General features: G+C 43.8%; 1 long non-coding RNA gene across 1 annotated transcript; it reads right to left on the reverse strand.

Moving 5' to 3' along the window:
* Positions 1-740: 740 nt before the first annotated feature.
* Positions 741-9,669, reverse strand: LOC148112472 (uncharacterized). The gene is made up of 2 exons (XR_015729322.1): positions 8,742-9,669; positions 741-1,099 (listed from the first exon to the last, which is right to left on the reverse strand). It is a non-coding gene; the product is annotated as an uncharacterized LOC148112472 (long non-coding RNA).
* Positions 9,670-17,732: the final 8,063 nt, after the last annotated feature.

Raw genomic sequence — 17,732 nt, forward strand, 5'->3', positions numbered from 1 at the left:
GAAAATTGGAGATATGAAGGGAATGTTTCATGCAAAGATGGGCATGATAAAGGACCAAAATGGCAGGGACCTAACAGAGGCAGATGAGATTAAGAAGAGGTGGCAAAATTACACAAAAGAACTATACAAGAATGAGCTTAACGTCCCTGATAATCACGATGGGGTGGTCACTGACCTCGAGCCAGATATCCTAGAATGTGAAGTCAAATGGGCCTTAGGAAATATGAGCAACAATAAAGCTAGTGGAGGTGACAGTATTCCAGCTGAGCTATTCAAAATTTTAAAAGACGATGCAGTAAAAGTGCAACACTCAATTTGCCAGCAAATTTGGAAAACTCAATACTGGCCACAGGATTGGAAAAGGTCAGTTTACATTCCAATTCCAAAGAAAGGCAATGCCAAAGAATGTTCAAACTATCACACCATTGCACTCATTTCACATGCTAGTAAAGTTATGCTTAAAATCTTACAAGATAGGCTTCAGCAGTATGTGGACTGAGAACTACCAGAAGTACAGGCAGGATTTTGAAGAGGCAGGGGAACTAGAGATCAAATTGCCAACATACGCTGGATCATGGAGAAAACTAGGGAGTTCCAGAAAAACATTTACTTCTGCTTCATTGACTATGCTAAAGCCTTTGATTGTGTGGATCACAAAAATTGTGGCAAGTTCTTAAAGAGATGGGAGTACCAGACCATCTTATTTGTCTCTTGAGAAACCTATATGCAGGTCAAGAAGCAACAATGAAAACTGCTTTATTGAATACATCATTTTGGCATGGCTGATCCTAAAACCAGCTCTAGTTATTTCCCATGGTTTCAGCATAGTTAAACATTAGATATTCCCCCCTCCCCTAGTGACACAGGTCACATTGTCCAATTAGGTGTTCTTGTGTCTCCTTGACAACCGGTCTTAGTCTCTGGCCAGCACCTTTTGGGAGCAACCTTGGTTCTCATGAATAGTAGGTTTCTTTCACTAGTTTGCATTCCACTCCTCTTCCCCCTCCACAAGCTGTGTGACAACTTGAGAAATGGAAGATGGCTGCCGTGGGCTCGTTTCAGAGTTGACAGTTGGATCCCCCTAGAGAGAAAGGAACACCTGGAAAACATCAAATGCAGATACATTAGCGGTGACTGGATCCCCCCTGACTTGGGGGAGGATCTCCCAGTTTTGGAGAAACTTCTTGTGAAACTTTTTTATTAGGCAGATCGCTTACATATCCCTTGCTTTCATATATCCAGCCTCTGCTAATGGACACCCTTTCCACTGGACCAGGTATTGAAGTTTGCCTTTATGTAGCCTGGAATCCAGGACTCTCTTAACTTGGTTTCCCCCTCAACCACTATCGAAGCTGGTGCTAACCTTGCTAATAGCCTTTGTTTTGACCCTACCACCATCTTAAGCAGACTACAATGAAATGCTGGGTGCACTTTCCATAACAAATGCGGCAGTTTCAGTTCTACTGTCACTGGGTTTATTATTTTTACTTTTGGGAAAGGCCCTATGAACTTCAGGCCCATCTTCTTACAGGGTAGTTTCAATTTCAGGTATTTGATGGAGAGGTAGATATTCTCCCCAATGTGAAATGATGTCTGGGGTGATAATCACTTATATCCCTGCACCTTCTACATTTCTGTGGCTTTAGCCAGAGCCTGCTTTACATTCCCTCACCCATTTTGTAAGGAACCTACCCATTCTGTTAGGCTCACTGAGGAAGGGGGTTTCAAGGGTATTCAGGCATGGGGACAAATTCCACCCCATAGCTATTTTAAAAGGATGAGTCCCATGCTACTATGCACTGCATTGTTGTAGGCAACTTCAGCAAATGGCAGGAGATCTGCCCAGTTAGATTGCTGATAATTAACATAGCATCTCAGGTATTGTTCTATCATTGCATTAACTCATTCTATGGCTCCATTCGTACTCAGATGGAAGGTGGAGCCAAGCCCTTGAGATGACCCTATCAATTTAATGAACTCCTTCTAAAACTTTGCTGTGAACTGGACCCCCAAGTCCAAGATGATCCTTCTTGGCACCCAATGCAGCCGATAGATGTGCTGCAGCAACTTCTTCTTCTTCTTCTTCTTCTTCTTCTTCTTCTTCTTCTTCTTCTTCTTCTTCTTCTTCTTCTTCTTCTTCTTCTTCTTCTTCTTCTTCTTCTTCTTCTTCTTCTTCTTCTTCTTCTTCTTCTTCTTCTTCTTCTTCTTCTTTCTATGCTGCCCACTCTCTGAGGACTCTGGGCGGCTTACACCAAAGACAGTATACTAAATAGCATATTGCCCCCAACAATCTGGGTCCTCATTTTACCCACCTTGGAAGGATGGAAGGCTGAGTCAACCTTGAGCCAGTGAAATTTGATCTGCTGATCTGCTGAACTAGCAGTCAGCTGAAGTAGCTGCAATACTGCACTCTAACCACTGTGCCACCTTGGCCCATCTTGGCTAGTCTTTGGGTGGATGGGCAACTCAAGCAGGTGATAAAGTGTGCTTGCTTGGAGAAAAGGTCTATTACAGTCCAGATTACTTTGTTCCCCCTGTTTTCTGGAAGTTCCACTATAAAATCCATTGCTATCTCTTCCCATGGTCGATTTGGGGTCAGCTACCTGCTGCAATAGTCCTGGGCTCTTCACTGGCCTTTTTTTCATTGCCACACACATGGCACAGCTTTTCACATAGCTCTCTATGCCCTTTTTCATTTGTGGCCACCAAAATTGTCTCCTTGCTAAATGCAGGGTCTTCAGGAACCCAAAGTGGCCAGCTTTCTTGGCATCATGGCTCCATTGCAAAACTTGGAGCCTTAGGGTGCTGGAAACGTACAACTTGTCACCTTTCCAGGCCAGCCCTTCCTTCAGTGTCAGCTTTTCCCCATGGTCCTTGAACCACGGGTCAGGTTGCAACTCCCTCTTTAGTTGATGGGTCAAATAGCCACTGGGGTCAGGCGGTTTCACCCTTGCCTGCTGCCTCATTACTTGCACTGTTTTTTGGGGGAAGGGAATGAGAGAGTCTACCACCTCCACCCAACGGCTTTTGTATTGTGGCAGGTGGGACAGGGTGTCTGCCAGAAAATTCTCCCCCCCACCCAGGATTTACTTCAGCTTGAAATCAAAATGATTGAAGAAATCAAAATGGGTGAGTTTTACTTTTCGCTGAATGCCCCCTCCCCCAAGGACTTGAGATATTAGATTTTTAATTGTTTAATGGGTTTTAGTCGTAAGGTTCATAAATTTTTGGCCAAAGGGTATAATTCTTTTAAATTTTTAAATTTTGTATTGGATGTTTTTTACTTGGCTGTGCACCACCCTGAGTCCATTAGGAGAAGGGCGGTATACAAATTTAAATAAAATAAATAAATAAATAAATACTCTCAGGGGATGAGCTGGGCCTCTGGCTGCTGCTCTGAGGTTGCTTTCACCTGCTTGCCTTCTCAGGCCTCCTCACTCTGCTGTTCAGCCTCTCCTCCCAGCTCCCAATGGAAGAAGGAATGGAGCCCCTTCTTTATGCTTATCTTCCTCTCTCCTTTCTGCCATCATATGGTCGGGCCCTATTTTTCTAGCCAGGACATCCCCAGGATCACTGCCTCTGTCATTTTCAGCACTATTATAACCCGAACTCCCAGTGCTGGCCTATCTCCAATCACATGGGTTTGGTCAGATGTGTCAACAGGGAGCCTCCTAGTAGGGACCCATCAACCTGCTCAAATCTCATAGACTGGGGCAGCTTCCTCATCCATATTCTTAGTTTCAGCACTGTGGACAGGTTCATTAAGCAACTAGTGCAGCCTGAGTCTCTGAGCATCTTAAACTCCTCTTGGGCTCCCGTTTTGGGTGCTATAGTCCTCAAGGGAGCCGAGAAGGGGTGGATGGCTCCACTTACCATCAGGTAGCTCTCCCATTCATCGTTGCTTTCATATGGGGCTGCCTGCCAGTCTTCCTCAGTTGGAGTTCTCTCCCCCTCGGTGCTGGGAGAGGAGACCTCTACAATCTGGTAAACCGTATTCGCTTTCTCTGCTGTGGCTTTGGTTTGGCAGGGGCAAGTGGTTGATGACCTGCTCGGGCAATGGGTGCCTTGCGGGCCACACTGGAAGCACTGAATGGCTCCAGGGGCTGAGGAAGTTGAGGTGGCTGGAGTGGGGGTAGCTGTCAGCCCTTTCCCTAACTGGCACTGCTCTTGGCTTTTCGATTTCAACTCAGAGGCACTGCATCTCTTGTATTCCCTCAAGTAGATATCTATCACTCTAGCCATCTGGTACCACTTGTGGATTTCTTTGGGACCCCGCCCCCACTGCCCCGGATATGCAAGTGTGAAACAACTCCCAGTTCAGGCCTTCCCTGAAGTGATAGACTAGCAAGCATTCTGGCCAGTGTCTCAGTATCCCTGTGATCCACCTGAATTTTCGAATATACTCCTCTGCCAGTTGGTTCCCCTGCTTAAGGTCCCATATTTCCATCTCCACTTGTTGGGCTTGGGATTCATCCTCAAACCAGGATTGGAATTAATCCAGGAAGGCATAGACATTTCCCAGCTGCAGTGCATTCTCATCTTGTAGGCTTGTCACCCATTCTGCCACTTCCCCCTCGAGGTTGGCAGTCACAGCATTCACCATCGGGTAGGCTGCTGCATACTGACCCAGGTGAGCATACACCTGGTTCAGGAGGAATGCCAGCTTCTTAGGGTTCCCATCAAACATGGGCTTTATTGGAGGTGGATTTGGCTGTGGGGGTGCAGGTCCCCAATGCCCTGGGAATCAGTTGGGCCCCAAGTGGTAAGGACATAATGGGAACCTGGGCCAGGGAAGATGCCTGGTCATCTGGCCAGTCCTGCAACAAGGCTTGCTGTTTGCCGTGCCCTTGGTTTACTATCAAGGTTCCGACTAATGAACCCATATGAGTCAGCATTCTGAGACTTTCCATTTCCTCAAAGAACTGCTTTATTGAGTACATCATTTCAGCATGGATGATCCTAAAACCAGCTCTAGTTATTTCCCGTGATTTCAGCATAAATAAATGTTAGAGATTCCCCCCTCCCCTAGTGTCACAACTCACATTGTCCAGTTAGGTGCTCTTGTGTCTCCTTGACAACCAATCTCAGTCTCTGGCCAGCACCTGTTGGGAGCGACCTCGGTTCCCATGAGATAGTAGTGTCAGCGTTCCAGAAAACTCCCAGCTCCCAGTAAAGACGTGGAAGCAGGCATTTTCCAAAGTTCTCTTTACTAGCAATAGGTAAACTGCACATCTGGGAAATCCTGAATCTGGTTGAGGTCTGCCTGGTGCTCTTTGAACCAGGAATCATTAGAAAGCGCCACTTTTAGCTCCGCTGTCAACTTGTCTTTGGGGTGGTTGGAATCCTGGCATGTTGGCGCTTTGGTGTGGGCTTGAGCGGCCGGTTGAGACTCTGAAATCATGGCATGAACTATCTCTTTCCGTCGGCTGTCAAATTGGGGTTTTCGAGAGAGAGCGTCAGCCAGAAGGTTCTTACCCCCTGGGATATATTTCAGGTTAAAGTTAAAGTGTTTGAAATATTGAGCCCAATGAACCTGTTTTGGAGAAAGCTTCCTCAGGATCTTCAGTGCCTCAAGGTTTTTGTGGTCAGTCCAAACCTCAAAAGGCTCCTCCACCCCCTCCAGGAAATGTCTCCAGGACAGGAGAGCCCATCACACTGCAAACGCCTCTTTTTCCCATACCACCCATCTGCGCTCTGTGTCAGTTAACTTCCGTGATACATAAGCACACGGCATTAGATTGTTACGGGGGTCCCTTTGTAGTAGAACAGCCGCCACCACCACATCATTTGCGTTAGCCTGAACCATGAAGGGCTTATTTGGGTCAGGATGCTGTAGGATTGGCTCCACTGCAAATAGGCGTTTTAATCATTCAAAAGATTTTTGGCAGTTCATCGTCCAAGCTAAAGGCTGGCTAGGTTTTGGCTTGGTGGGAGACGGGCCGGTCTTTAGCAGTTCTGTCAAAAGGAGTGCAACCTCAGCGAAGGAAGGGATGAATTGTCTGTAAAAGTTTGCAAACCCTAGGAAACTCTGGAGTTGCTTACGGGTGCGTGGGGGCTGCCAGTCCAGTACTGCCCTCACCTTCTCTGGGTCCATTTTAATCACCTTATTCGACACCTGTATCCCAAGTAGTCAAAGGCTTCCTTATGGAACTCGCATTTGGACAATTTTGCATTAAGTTTGACTGCTAGAAGTTTTTTCAGCACTTGTCTGACCAATTTGACCTATTTTTGCTGAATATAAGAATGTCATCGAGATAAACAAGAAACCCCTGATATAAATGCTCATGCAGAACTTCATTGATCAGCTGCATGAAGATCCCTGAGGCCTCCTGAAGTCCAAAAGGCATGACCTGGAATTGGAAGCTACTCAAGGGGCAATTAAAAGCGGTCTTCCATTTGTCTCCCTCCTTTATGCGAACTCGGTAGTAGGCTTCTCTTAGATCTAGCTTGGTGAAGATTTTTCCATTCGATAGGTGCTTTAGTAAGTCTTTCATCAGTGGGAGGGGATAGGCATTTTGTATGCAAATGTAATTAATAGCTCTAAAGTCAATACATAATCTTAAGGTACCGTCTTTTTTTTCCTTAAATAGTACTGGGGCGGCCATGCTGAATTTTACAGGCTCAATGAACCCTCTGGCTAGGTTGGTGTCAATGTACTTCCTCAATTCAGTCATCTCAGCAGGTGTTATGGAGGCTTTGGCAATTTAGCCCCCGGTTGTAATTCAATGGCGCAATCTGTGGGCCGGTGAGGGGGGAGGAGGTTACATTCTTCCTCACTGAAAGCGTTGGCTAAATCTGAATAAACCTTAGGGATTTGGTGTTCCCCTGGAGGCCTGTCTGAACAAGCCACTGCTGTTTCTGGCTACTGATCATTTTGGGTAGGTTGGTGTTTGGGGGGAGGAGTAGGGGGTGTTGGGCCAATTGCTATCCTGATTTTTCGGTATCCATCTTCCTAAGTAATGGTGGGGCCCCATTTATCTAGCCAAGCCAGGCCTAGTATGATGGATTCTGACATCTTTGGGGTTACTATAAATCGTATAAGTTCATGATGTTTCCCCATCTTTAATTTAAGCAGTACAGTAATGTGAGTGGAAGGGGCTCCCCCAATTAACGTGCCATCCACCTGGTAAAATTTAATTGGTTGTTTTAAGAGTGTTTTGATCCCCAAATGTTCTACAATTTTAAGGCCGCTAAGACACCTGGTACAGCCTGTGTCTATTACTGCTGGGAGTTCTGTTTCTTTCCCTGTTTCTGGCAGGACTAGTTTTACTTTAATTGAGAAAGGGGTGATGGGGGCACTCACCATCAGGTCTTCATCCCCGCTGGGCTCGTTGGGAGGTGCTCCTGTGACCAGAGGGTGCCCCCTCTCTTCAGTGGGGAGGGGAATCTCCATGGCTTGTTTGGCAAATCAGCTGGTGTCTGGGGTTTTCTTTAGAGCCCTCCTCCCTCGTGCAGCTGTGGCGGGTTGTTGTTGTGGAATTGGGGCAGAGGCCAAGCACTCAGAAGCTCAATGTCCTGTTTGTCCACAGCAATAGCATTTAATCACCCTCCCTTGTGGAAGAGGGGTGCGGTATGCAGGTTTTGAAATGGGCTTTTTTACTAACAGCTTACGAGGTGGCTGCTGAGATGGTGTTTGGCTGGGGGGGGGTGTACTTCTCTGTCCAGAGCAATGGACATGGTATAATAGTTGTGGAGACGCTCAGGTACTCCCCAGATCCCACAGGCTTTTCTGACTTCTGGGTTGATGGCTTCTTTGAAGTAGTGCAGGAGTATGCGATTAGGCCAATGGCTCAGAGTGCCTATGACTCTCCTAAAGTCCCATACAAAGTCTTTCATTGGTCAATTACCTTGCTTCATGAGTTTTAGCGTGGCTTCGTTTTCGTTTATGCAGTCTGGGTCATCAAAACGGGACTGTAGCAGTGTGGTAAAGCCTTCGATATCATAAAGTTCAACAGCGTCCTCATCATGCAGCTGGGCTAGCCATTCAGAGGCCTCCCCCTCATTCATCCCATCTGAGATTGCTGACACCAAATCCTGTTCTGCTTCGTATTGGTCACCATACTGATCAACGTGAGCCCAGACCCTGTTGAGGAAGTAAGCTAGCTTGGCTGGCATTCCATCAAAAGTTGCTCTGAAGCGGGGTGGTGTTGGCCTCGCGGGGGGGGGGGGGGGGGCTCAGCTGTGGGTGGTTGGGGGATGAGTCTGGCTGTTGAACTGCTTGCTGCGCTGGAGGGAGTGGCATCGCAGTTGGCTGTTGGATTAGGCCAACCTGTGGTGCCCCTGGTTGTTGCATTCCAACAGGTTGGTGTGAAGGTAGCTGGGTTGGAGGGGGGGTTGGCTGTTGAGCTGCTTGCTGTGTTGGAGGGGGGCCATTGCAGCCGGCTGCTGGATTAGGCCCCCCCTGTGGTGCCATGACCATTGAGGCATAGGAGGGTGGCCAGGGGGATCCCTGGGAGCTTAGGACAGGCGGTGCAGGATACCACTGGCACTGGATCCATCCCTGGCCTGGGTAAAAAGCCCAACCAGGTGGAATGCTCTCCACAGGAGGTAATGCTAATACAGGCTGGCGTGGGCCCCAAAAGGGGAGGTTTTGGAATCCCACTGTTGCAGGCTGGCCATGGGGCATTGATCTTTCCAATTAGCTCCTGGCCGGGTGGGGGGGGGGTCTGAGCTCCACTAACCCCCCATCCTTGTCCTGGGCCAGGGAAAGTGAAAGTATGTTGCACTAGCCACCATCTCACCTCAAAGGGTTTTGAAGAGGGTGCGTAACTCCCCACTTCCATCTGTTCAAAGCATTCAGGAAGTTCAGACAAGGACTGGCTCCGTGTGGGGTGGGGCCGGTCCCAGTCCCGGGAGTCACCGGAGCACACAGCAGCCCCCATCCTCCAGTCACTTTCACTTGGTGACTTCAGATCCCCTCCTGAAGTTAGGTCGGACTGGCAACTCTTCCAGGATTCTGATGCCTTGGGCTGAGCCCTGAGCCGAAGGGCTTCCTCTGAAGCCCTCATGGCCCGTTCCAATTCTTCAGGGGAAGAAAGCAAGGGATCGGTACTTCCTTGAGACCCCAGGCCCCCGACAGCTCCCTCCTTCTCTTCCATCTTCGCTGAGTCTTCGCACCACCCAGGGTTTAGGTAGATGCTGGGGCTCAGCACCCGACAGCCCCCTTACGGGGTGCCGTTAGTTTTTTTTTTTTTTTTAAAGAAAGCAGATTTGGGATAATGTCAGTGTTCCAGAAAAACCCCGACTCCCAGTAAAGATGCAGAAGCAGGCATTTTCCAAAGTTTTCTTTACTAGCAATAGGTAAACTGGCACATCTGGGAAATCCCGAACCTGAAAAACCCGGGCTTTCCTTCACTAATACAAAGCTCCCAAAACCAACCCCTTTCTCCCCTTTCGGTCACATGCTCCAATCACTGTCGGTTTTGCCTCGGCCCAGTCCCTGACTACTCCTCCTCCAGATGCTGGACTGCCCTGACCTTGACCAATAGGAAAAACTGTTATTATGTCTACTAACTCCCGTCTCCTAACTCCCCCCTCCTATTTTCCCACACATGAAGAGATGGCAGCATTGAAGCTTCCAGCCTAATATGGCTTCCAAGGCTGACAGGCATCCCCCCCTGCAGAAAGAACCACATCCTGAAAAATAAAACAGACAAAACACAAAAGAGGGGTTAACACTTAGCACCAATCCCTTTAAACCCCCCCCCAGGAGGACCTTTCGGTTTGTCAGGAAATTTGTCATGAAACTGACCTTGACCGATAGGAAAAACTGTTATTATGTCTACTAACTCCCCTCTCCTATTTCCCCACACATGAGGAGATGGCAGCATTGAAGCTTCCCACCTAATATGGCTTCCAAGGCTGACAAATAGGTTGTTTTGGCTAGTTTGCATTCCACTCCTCTCCCTCCAACCCTAAGCTGCGTGACAACTTGAGAAATGGCTTGGTTGCCATGGGCCATGTTTGCCATCTTGGCTGCCATGGGCTCAATCAGTTTCAGAGTTGACAGTTGTTCTCTTACCGTTGCACTAGAGATCTTTATGTCTGACTCTGGGTATGCTTCCTATGACTCCTATTTGGTGTTTGAGTTTGTCTTTTTTCCCATCCCTTCTTACTTCTTTATTTGGCTTGTTTTCTAGGGGTTTTTGCTTGGAATTAGGTCCTGGAGATCCTAAAGATTAGTCACCCTCCCCCCTCGATTTTAGTTTAAAGCCCTCCTGATAAGTGGATCTAGATATTTTCTGAAAACATTCTTCCCAGTCTTTGTGAGGTGCCAAAAGCCCATCATAGTGCAGAGTATGATCCAGGAATCCAAAGGTGTTTTTTTGTGTGTGTGTGTGTGACACCAATCCTCTAGCTAGTGGTTCACTTCTAAAATCCTTCATTCTCTTACTGGATGTTGATCTTTCATTGGCAGTACAGATGAAAAAAACTACTTGTGCATCTCACCCCTTAACTTTCTTGCCTAACTGCTCGTAATCCTTCAATATTGTTTTCAAGTCCTTTTTTGTGTCATTTGTCCCTATATGCAATAGTAGAAAAGGGTAGCAATCTGTGGGTTTTGTTATTTTGGTTAGGTTCTCAGCCACATCTTTGATTTTTGCTCCAGGGAGACAACATACCTCTCTGGATTGACTGTCTGGGCTGCAGATGGCTGGATCTGAATGATTCGGGGAACTGAATCACAGAAATGAATCAGGAAATCATTCAGGGAATCATTCTGAATGATTCAGGGAACTGAATCACATTTGTTTTTTTTTCAAAATTCAGCCGCAACATACATGAATTCAGCCATTCAAGCTATAGTTAAAACAAATCACGAGTTATCACAAGACCTGGACTATCATAGCTGAGCAGCCTCTTGTAACAACAGCTACAGAGCAAAATGATACAAGATTGACATCATCACTCAGTTGCAGTGTATAAGCTCAATGCAAGAGAGAAAGAAGTGTGTTAAACTGAAGGTGGATGTGAATGATTCCAGTTTTCTTGGCCCTGTCTTGATGATTCCATTCTATTTTTTGTCTTTCAAGGACAGTAGTAGAATTATCACTCCCTCTTCCTTCTAGGATTCCACATGGAATCCTTTGCAAGATCTCTCTGGATGATTAATTGGTGCACTGCTGTGTGTTTAGGCTCCATCAAAGCAGGTGCATGTGTTTCTCCACTGCCACTGTCAAAGCAGTTAATGCAAGCATCTGTTTTACAGCCCAATTGACAGTCCGCATTGTTCTGGCAGGGTTACAGCTCTGACATGTGGAATCAATCTTTTTAACCTGTCAATTAATCAGTGGACAGCTGTCAGCTCAGCCGAAAGGCCTGAAGGACAGTGCCCTTTCAATGGATTATCCTGGATGCTCAGAGCAGTGAAATTGAACACTTCAGAATCAAAGCACTTGTGCTGCATTCAGAATGGTGCTCAGCAAGTCTAGAAGTGGAGGGAACAAGCACCAGATTGTAAACCCAGAAGCTGCCATCAAAGGATGGAGAAGTGAGGCACAGATTTTATGTTTCCAATGATAAACTGGCCACCTTAAGTTTAAGAATGCGGATAGATGATTCAATGCATGAGTCACTATATGGTTTAGATAAGCTCTCTTTGAACTTCGGGGATCAAGAAAATGGTGGAAGATAAAAAAATAGTCTACCATTATTAAATTGCTAGAATAAAAAGAAGCATCAGAATATTTAAAAAGTCATGAACAGTAAAGAAACCAGAACAACAAACAGTATATGTAACATGGAACCCAGAACAAAATTTAAAGGAGAGATAAATTTTTACCCAAAATTAGGAACCTTAAGGTTGTTTTAAACTAGTAGGACATATGCAAGATGAGAAATGACATAAATCTTTACTACAACTTTTGACCAAACATTAGAGGTAAGAAACACAAAAATTAGACATCTGCCTGGAAAGCACCTTAAAATTGAATAATCAATGTATCTTAATTATCTTCATAAAAATGAATAGGACATAGTCTATCATCACTATCTCACCAATTCATAAAGGCAGAAAGATTGCCGAAATGATATTTTTGTCTGAGATCTGTTCAACTATAACATGATAGAAAATAAATTAAACTGATACACAGGTTTTTTTTCCATGTAGACGAAATATACCTTGTAGACTTAAAAGGGTGAACGCAACCAGTTATTCACCAAACATTGAAGAAGAATCAGAACCAGGATTAGTCCTTCAATGGATATCTGAGAACAGAATAGAAGGCAGGATTTTAGAGAGAATTATCTACAACAGGAGCACATTTTCAACCTTCATAGCAATGGGTGAGTGCTTTAACCTTTCAGACTGTAAGGTTGCCGGGACGTAGTAATCTAACTTTAATGTAAAACATTTTTTTAAAAAAATATTTATAGAAGGGGAAATGTATTACTCCTGCTTTAAATCAGAAGTAAGCATTAGTACAATGTTCTAGAAGTGAGACAGAAATAAGGGTTTTAGCAAAGCTCCAAAGATAGGGAAAGGGGGACCTCATCTTAGCTTTGTAGGTCATAAAGACTGTTATCTGAAAATCTATCCAATTATTTATATATTTTTTATATATATTTTTAGTGTTCAGTTTTGGCTTTAACAACAGAATAATCAGAGAAGCCATCGAGATAGAAAAACGCCCACACAGCATGAACAAACGAGACGATACCTCCCGCCTACCAGCCATTTGGAAACCCGCCCTTATTGACAAACGAGTCCCTAACACGACGAATGACACCAGACCCACACTCACGAGAGCCACACAGGATGTCACCACCACACATCCACGCAGAAAGCAGACTCAAACCCACACTGATAATGAGCCATGACCAAGGACCAGAAGCCAGACCGCAGCCGCATCATTAGCCACTTTAAACCCCTCTGAAGAGCTCGCACGGCCACAAACACAAAGCCAAACAACAACAACGCAGCTCACCAGCTCAAATCCCCCTGCAACTCAGACTAAGCTGAGCACAACCAAGCCCCCACCCAAACAGAACACACCCCCAGCCAATCAGAGCACAACCAACTCCCCATCCAATCAGAGCACAGCCAAGCCCCTAACCAATCAGAACACACCTCCACCCAATCAGAACACAGCCAAGTCCCCACCCAATCAGCTCACACCCCCACTAGCAGTTAAAAGGAAGAGACAGCTGCGATCTCACATTGCTCCTGGAAGCACGAAGCCGAGAACACCAGCCTGAAGATGACGAATGAGACTTCGTCGAAACGTCGCCAAGACACTTCCAATTTTACGTGGGAGAAGACCCGGATAACCAAAGACCTACATACAAACACCCGCGAAAACCTGAGAAAACATATATATATATATATATATATATATATATATATATATATATATATATATATATATATATATATATATATATATATATATATATATATATATATATATATATATATATATAATTTTATTTTATATATCAAATTCAGAGTGACTCTGGATGGTGAATTATCAGAATGTTCTTTTTCATACACATAGCTGCACAACAGTTACATAAATAATGTAACAATCTCTGTTATGACATGTCCAGTCATAAATAATGTGGAATATTCCATTTTTTCCTTCAAGTATAGCAGCAGGCATTTGGTTACATTTAAGAATGGCAAACACTTTTCATAGCATAAAATTAATTCTGGTGAAAAATACCCACCACTCCAGTTTGGTATTTAAACAGGGTATACAAAAGATCCAATTTAGCATTAGCTTAAAATAGTAAATCACGTCACATGTGCATTTTTGCATCTGATAACACAGTTAAAAGCTTTTTTATGTCAGGTGAATCAAAAAAAGTCTAAAAGAATAAGCAATCAATGTCAAAACAATGGGCTGGAGTCAGATATAAGCTTGATTCACTCATTAGAATAATCTATGATTTATTTAGCCAAATTTTGCGTATTAAACAATACTTAGCTGAATTCACAGATCACATTATGCCATAAACCATGATTTGTAAACATTGTGAGTAGGTTTACACAATACTGTAAGCCAAAATATATTGCTGCTACATTATTTCTACTGCTATTTAAAAGAGCTGTAGTGGCGCAGTGGTTAGAATGCAGTATTGCCCACAGCAACCAGGAGTTCAATCTTGACTGGCTCAAGGTTGACTTAGCCTTCCATCTTTCCAAGGTCAATAAAATGAGGACCCAGATTGTTGGGGGCAATATGTTCACTCTGTAAACCGCTTAGAGAGGACTGTCAAGCACTTTGAAGCAGTATATATTGTAAGTGCTATTGCTATTTTAATAATTTGAATATCCAGCTAAAGATGCAGAAGGCTACACAAAATATATACTATTTATCCATACCATTGTTTTCTTAAACCAAACCAAAAAGAATCCAAGATGCTTAAAAAAATCCTCCTTACCCAAAATTATACAATGCAGGGAATGAACTCTCCTCTAACAGAGTTAGAGCTAATACCAGTTATTTCCACTTAAAAGAGAATATCATGGGAACATTTGAAAGTCTGCTTTAGAACTATGCATCAAATACGTACATAATTGGTAAATAATAAGGACTCCAAGTAGTTTCAGAGTTGTTTCACTCATTAGATTCAAAGTAGTCTAAAGTTTTTCATTGATTTGGATGAAAAACCTAGTGCTATGAAGGGAGAGTCTCTTGGTTCCCCTTCCCCCTTTTTTCTGTGTGATTTGATAAAAGATAATTTACTTTCCAGATTTCTTTCAAAGGAGAAGAGAACATCAGATAAATTCTCATAGACCACATATAGTGTTCTGGAGCTCACAATGAACAAAGACTTGCAACAAAAGTCAAAGATAACAAAAAAAAAGTTTCTTCCAACATATAAATAACAAGAAAAAAAATAAATGAAACAGTCGGTCCACTTAAGAGAGAAGACAGCAAGGAAGTAACAGGCAACAGAGAGAAAGCAGAGCTGCTTAACTCATTCTTTGTATCGGTCTTCGCGCAACCTATAGCCCAAACTACCAAAAACATAACTGTAAAAAAACAGTCTGGAAATAAAAGTTAAAATAAGCAAAAAATAGTAAGGGAACACCTTTCTGATCTTCATGAATAAAAATCACCAGGACCTGATGGATTACATTCCAGAGTTCTAAAGGAGCTGGCAGATGTCATCTCAGAACCATTGCACCACATCTTTCAAAAATCCCGGAACACTGGGGAGCTACCAGAGGAGTGGAAAAGAGCTGGTGTGGTTCCCATCTTCAAAAAAGGGGGGGAAAAAAACAGACCCAGGAAATTACAGACCAATCAGTGTAACATCAATACCCAGGAAGATACTGGAAAAGATAATAAAAAAACAGATCTGCCATACCTAGAAACAAGTAAAGTAATAACTAGCAGTCAGCACAGGTTTGTTAAAAACAGATCATGCCAAACCAAACTTATTTCATTCTTCAGCATAGTGACTAAATTAGTAGACCAGCAAAATACTGTCGACATAATATACTTAGACTTCAGCAAGGCATTTGACAATGTAGACCACAACCAACTTCTTTGTAAGCTAGAAAAAAAGTGGGATAGATAGCTTCACCACCAGATGGATTCGCAACTGGCTGACAAAACATACTCAACTAGTAGTCCTTAATGGGTCTAAGTCTACATGGAGAGAAGTAAACAGTGGGGTGCCACAAGTTCCCTCTTAGGCCCAGTACTCTTCAATATCTTCATAAACGACTTAGATGAGGGAATAGAAGGGGAACTCACCAAATTTGCAGATCATACTAAGCTGGCAGGAATAGCCAACACCCTAGATGATAAGCTCAAGATTCAGATGGATCTTGACAGACTTGAACACTGGCCCTATCTAACAAAATGAAATTCAATGTAGAGAAAAGTAAAGTTCTACACTTAGGTAAGAAAAACCAATAGGTAAGAAAAACCAAAAGCATACATATAAACCAGGTTTAATAGCAGTGACTGTGAGAGGGATCTTGGAGCTTTAGTGGACAATCAGCTAAATATGAGCCAGCAGTGTGCAGCGACAGCTAAAAAAGCCAATACAATCCTATATTGCATTAACAAAGGGATACAATCAAGATCAAGTGAGGTACTAATACCCCTCTATAAAGCCCTAGTAAGACCACAGCTAGAGTACTGCATCCAGTTTTGGTCACCACACTATAAAAAAGATGTTGAGACTCTAGAAAAACTGCAGAGGAGGGCAGCCAGGATAATTAGGGGACTTCATAAAACATATGAAAAACAGTTACATGAACTGGGCATGGCTAGTCTAGTGAAGAGAAGGACCAGGGGAGACATGATAGCCATCTTCTAATACTTGAGGGGCTGCCACAAAGAGGAGGGGGGTCAAGCTGTTTTCCAAAGCACCTGAATGCTAGACAAGGAATAATGGATGGAAACTTGTGGAGGTTTTGTAGACCACAAACTTATCCGCTTACAAATGCACCAAACAGGCGAGCCAGAAGAGTTTAAAACAAACAAGTTTAATAAAAACAAACAAAACAATATCTACAAAGAACATCAATAGTCATCTCCCTTTCAGCAATATCCATTCAGCTCTTTTTGCAGTTGCTCCATGCAGTTGGAGCCCAGGATCTTCCTTCCTCAGAAGGAGCTAAGTGACTTCAGCTCTTGTGTGTGACCCAGGAGAGTAGTAAGAAAGCAATGTGCGTGCGTGTGCTCTCAGCATGTGTGTGCTATTATGCCCGTTTTTGACAGTTGTCTTACATGTTTATGCTTTATGTCAATATGACGTGACCTTTGCCCCACAGTGTCAGCTTTCGATAGGTTGATAGCAGCCATATTATCCTCATGAATATTTATAGGATACACAGGTTCTTCCCACAAATTCATTAACAGATCATCGAACCAGATCAGATTGTTAGATGCCTTGGATGGACACACATACTCTGCCTCAGCAGTAGAAGTGGCAATCAGCTTCTGTTTATCTGAGTACCAATGAATGGGGCTCCCATTTAAAAACACAACATAACCTGAGGTACTCTTTCTGGATTTAACATCCCCTGCCCAATCTGCATCTGAATAACAGTACAAGTTTGGTCTGTCTGATACATCCGGCTCCAATAAAAGTGAGTGATTTAGAGTACTCTTCAAATATCTAAGAACCCTCTTGATTCCATTCCAATGAAATTGGGTGGGGTTCTCAGAATGCCTGGACAATACATTCACAGCCAGACTAATATCTGGCCTTGTCCAACTTGCAATATACAACAACGATCCTATTATGGATTTGTAAAGTGTCTTTTGTTCAAACTCTGCACTTTCAACATACATGTTTTTAAAGAAGTCAATTTGCATAGGGGTGTCACAGGGCTTGGCCTCTGCCATGTTGCACCTTTCAATTATTTCTAAAATCTTGTCCTGTTGAGAAAGTTCAAACCCCTTCTCAGTTTTAACAAGTTGTACCCCTAAGAATTTATCAATTCGGCCTAGAGGCTTTAGAGCAAAACTCTTGCTTAATTCGTTAGAGAACATTTTACACTTGTTCTCAGACTTGCAGATATACAAAATGTTGTCTACATAAACCAAGACTGTTTCTTTAATACCCTGGTGGTTTCTAATGAAAACACATTCATTAGCTGATGAAGCAGAAAAACCCATCTGCTTTAAACTTTTGGTAAGACATTCGTACCACCTCCTACCCGATTGTTTGAGACCATAGAAGCTTTTATTTAAAAGCCAAACATCACCTTCCTGATGATCTACACCCTGAGGAGCTTTAACATATAACTTCTTGTCCAATTT

This window comes from Pantherophis guttatus, chromosome 9 (genome assembly GCF_059756535.1).
Source record: "Pantherophis guttatus breed Tessera chromosome 9, ASM5975653v1, whole genome shotgun sequence".
In the NCBI taxonomy this organism is placed as follows: domain Eukaryota; kingdom Metazoa; phylum Chordata; class Lepidosauria; order Squamata; family Colubridae; genus Pantherophis; species Pantherophis guttatus.